This window comes from Rhagoletis zephyria, unplaced genomic scaffold, assembly GCF_001687245.7.
Source record: "Rhagoletis zephyria isolate East Lansing unplaced genomic scaffold, Rhagoletis_zephyria_1.1 Rzeph_scaffold_17839, whole genome shotgun sequence".
Classification (NCBI taxonomy): Eukaryota; Metazoa; Arthropoda; class Insecta; order Diptera; family Tephritidae; genus Rhagoletis; species Rhagoletis zephyria.
The window spans coordinates 3521-8142 of NW_016174900.1; the positions used below are offsets into that span (position 1 = coordinate 3521).

Consider the following 4622-nt stretch of genomic DNA (forward strand, 5'->3'; position numbering starts at 1 on the left):
AAATTTTTTATGTTTGAGTCATTTTGGTAAACTTTATTCTATTTTTTAAATATTTGTTTCTGTAGTTTCTGTTCTAGATCGAACTATATTTTAAATAAAATCCTTAAAAATAAATAAGTAAACATAAGGGGCATATAATATAATTTTGTTGCAAATGATATTTCTGATACTGTACATACATATACGGATGCTACGTACTCACATACAGCCCGCGACAAAACGATAGCACCTCACCATTTTGAGCAGTTTTGATTATTTACATATATTTTGTTTGTTTAATGTTTATAATTTTTAAATAAAAGTATAGTTATTTATGTAATAAATACCATATATGTACATGAATCCAAATTTCAGACTTTGTAAAAAATTTATAAAAATTCCACAAACTTTTCATCCCAATTGCAAGCATTTTAATTTTAATTTCTAAAATAATTTTTAATATGCTGTTTTATAGTCTATTAAATTCTAGTGTAATAAAGTGCAAGTTTGAAGTTGCTAAACCATCGTGTTAATTTTTGGTATTTTTTTTTTGCTGACGGTATCACGAATTTTCATCCATACAAAGTAATTTTTTTCTATGAAGAAAAATGCATAACACCGTCATAAAAAAAGTAATAAACATCAATGCGATTTTAAGCAACTTCAAACTGTAATTTTATTATACATACTAGATTTTAATAAGCTATAAAACTGCATACCAAAAATTAATTTAGAAATTCTAGTTAAAATTCTTGGAATTGGGAATGCAATTTTTTAAATTTTTGTAGAAGTATATAAGTCCAGGTTTTTATTGGATAAGGAGCTGAACTTTAATAAAAAATGAATGAACCTTAAAACAGCAAAGAAAAGTAGTCAGAACTGGTAAAAATGTTGATGTTCTTATCTTTTGTCGCGGGCTGTAGACATCCCAAGTACATAGTATCTGTGCTAGCAACTTTTTACGCTATTGTATAAAAAAAAGCTTGCATTTTTAATAACTCCAAATGTTAAAGACATTGCACCGGAAAAGCACAACTAAACGCCAAATGGTGAACAGACATTGCTCGCTGTCTATGGAGTTGAGTGACTGACTGGCAAGTGTAGCCAGACAAACCTAACATTGTTTTTTTTTTCTTGACGACTTATGTATGTAGCTCGTCACTCACACTCCAAATGTTCGTTCATAGTGATTGCAATATGCATATTGTTTATGGCTGGTTATGCAAAAATTAATTTTTTTTTGTTATTGACCAACATTGCAGCACTTGCAACATTAGTAGAGTGAGGAAAAAAAAAAATTCAAAATGTATACAAAAGAGTATAGCATTGGGAACCCAGCACAAAATACTTGCATTTATTTTTGTCTAAAGCTTCAGTTGCATCTGCTTTTGGTACTTGAAAATTTCTTTAACTAATTTGTGTACTGCCTTTCAGTAACTTTTGTCATAAAGTTTTGTAATGCCAAAGCTATTTAATTTCCACTCCACCGAATAAATGACATTTCTTTGTGGCTTGCTATTAAATTTACATTAAAATAATTTCAATTGAACAACATATTTTTTAAAAAGCGTTTTTTAAAATATTACACCTTTGTGTGTATACTGTGTCAGATGTGGGGTTCGAACCCACGCTCCCTCTCGGGAACCAGAGCTTAAATCTGGCGCCTTAGACCGCTCGGCCAATCTGACTTCTGTTGAGTAGCGCGCACAAATCGCTATATCAGCAAGCGCACACTTCGTCATCCGGTGCGGTAACAACAATCCAAGCATACAGACGACATACACACATAGTACATCATTCGCACGCCTACATAGTACATCCATACATATTTATGCACATACATATACACCTCCCTTTAATTATCGCTCTTGACGCCCTTCCTTTCCATACCGACGCTCCCGCATTTCGTTCATTCTGCGTTTGCTTCTTTCTACTAGTTTTTATTCTGTTGATTGTCAGCTTTTCGTTTTGCAAATTTAATGTCAAGTGCACTTAATGTTCGCTGCTAAAATATGTAAAAACGAAGTGCAATACATACACTTCAGTTCATACATACAGTGACGGTATAGTGGTACAGTGAATTTGCCGTAATATATGCATCATTTTTTATTCTAATTTATTTTTGATAATTTTTACGAAATATAGTCCATTCTACTCTAAACTTTGTGCAAAACTCAGTAAAACTCAATAAATTTGCATACTAAATTGCAATTTTGTATTCAGATTTTTTTAGAAAAATTTTTAGTATGCAGTTTCATAGCCCATTTAATTTTAGTATAACAAGTGCCTTGATTTTTGGCCATTTTTTTCATGCAGGTTCTACCATACAAAGTAAATTAACTGTGCCTTTACTTTTGTTCGTCACTGTACATACAAACACACACATATATTCTCGTACATGAATTTGTTTAAGAGAGAAAGTGGAAGAATTAAACAAATCAGAAAGAAGAGAACTTTTGTTCAAGTATTTAAACGCCGGTGTATTTGTTTATAATTTTCACGTTCTTTCTTCTCGTGACTTTCGTAAAGGTGTGCAGCACTCACATAAATATTTAGAAATAAATATTTAATAGCAGCTCGATAATGACTCAATTTTCGAATACGCGCCGTTCGATATAAATTCTTACCTATTACTGCATACTTTTATGTATTCAGGTACATATGTACTTATGTATGTACAAAAATACATATAGAAGCTGTTAGTGACTTCAACAACTTTACCTGTAACACGCTGACACAATGACATGTCGCTCAAAGTGCAATAGGAATAGCCATAGCCACTGAGTGACGCGCCACCGACGCTACTGAACTGGCTGTTGAACCGGAAGTTGTTGCGTGCCGCCCATATACAATCACTTCTATGCAGCAGCTGTCCCATGCTTCGCCATACTTCTCGCCATGACTACTTTGTTCTACTCTTCAGTGCATTGTTAGTTCTCTCCTCTGCCAGCTGCATCTGTGCTTTTTGTGCTTTTGCTTCCCTTCATCGAAAGTGCACTCGACTGCATTGCATAGAAATTCACTGGCTTTAGCGTGTGTGGTGGAGTGGCTCTCGTTGTCGTATCGTTAACTCAACTCGGTGCAGTGAATTGGAGCAGAAATATGGAAGTCACTTCGTTGGGGGCTTTTGATCTGCTGTTCGAGCGGATGCAAATTAAGCGTTGTGCTGGGAAGCGTGGCTGCTATTAAGCTTGCTATTTGCACATTAAATTGGTCGGTGGAACTTGGTATGTACTATATAGAAAGTTTTCTGCATTGTTGCTGACAATTTCAAAATATGAATTGCTTTGTGAAAGTCGCAGAGATACATAGATATCAATTTTTGTGGGGTGGTAGAACTGGGAAAATTGTGACGAAAAATCTCTCTGCATTCTTTGGAGTTTTCTAAATATTTAAGGGTCCTACAATCCCTTTCCCAGCGCTGTCAAACTAGCTATAATTTTTCAGCATATGTCTAGAAATGACCGCTGTATGTATTACTTTAAGGCGTCCTTTTAGTTGAATTATGGATCACATATTTTTCCACAAATTTTCAGCTTCGGTATTGTCGAAAGATTTCCAATCGGGTTCGAATCCGGCGATTTACACAAGTGACTCCGATACTTCGGCTTCTCGGCCTCTTAAATTACCCAATCTCGGCTTACTGGTCCAAATCCCATATTCGTTGATGGCGAAATTCCACCATCGGTATTTTGTGGTCAAGAAGTTGGCTTCGAAAATATTTGATATATTATAGTTAGTTTACCTAATCTTTGTTTTGTGCAGCATCAGAAAACATAAACCTTTCTTGGATGTATTACAGATGGCTGGTACTTAACCCTTTGTCTACCGGCCGAGTCCAATGCACCCCAGTGAGATTTTATTGTGTGCCTATATCAATGTCTGATGCTTTTGAGCTCCGTAACTCCTTTACTTTGCTTATTTTCATCTAGGCTGTACTTTTTTGATCATGTCGATTTCGCTTTGGTATTGTAAATCTAGCGGAAACTACCAGCCATTGTTACTTACATAGGAGTCCAATAGACCCGAACGGTAGGTAATGCTATTTTTTCCGCGGTAGACAAAAGGTTTAAGAAAAAATTTGCCTGTTCAGGTGATTACAGATCTTTTTGCCAACATCGACAGATGGATATCGAATATATAAATGTATGAACATTAGCCGGTCACTGGGTTCAAGCCGTGGTCAAAGCAACATCGAAAAAATATATAGAAAAAAGGTTTTTTCTTCACAGCGGTCGCGATTTGGCAGGCAATGCCAACCTCGCGAGTGTATTTCTGCCATGAAAAACAGTTTCTAATAAAAATACAATCGCCGTTCGGAGTCGGCGTTAAACTTTTTTTTTTTATAAAAGTGTAGCTCATTAGCTAACAAAAACCATATCATAGTGTGGACATAGTGGACTTTTGCAATGAACAATTTCGAACATATTGTTATTACCGCACATTTTGCATTTTTCAAAATTTTTGGTTCTTGTAAAAAATCTTAATTACATTTCGTAGTCCCTGATTTTTTTGTTTTAAATCATACATACACATTTATTTAACAGAATATGATTTTATTGTTGCCTATATAAAACCCTTTTGCCTTTTCATTATTTTAATCAGGTATCAAATGAATTAATGTAATTTTAAACTACTGTTTG

At 34.5% G+C, this 4622-nt stretch overlaps 1 non-coding gene across 1 annotated transcript; it reads right to left on the minus strand.

Annotated features, from left to right (window-relative positions):
- Positions 1-1583: 1583 nt before the first annotated feature.
- On the minus strand, positions 1584-1667 carry TRNAL-UAA (transfer RNA leucine (anticodon UAA)). The gene has a single exon. It is a non-coding gene; the product is annotated as a tRNA-Leu (tRNA).
- Positions 1668-4622: the final 2955 nt, after the last annotated feature.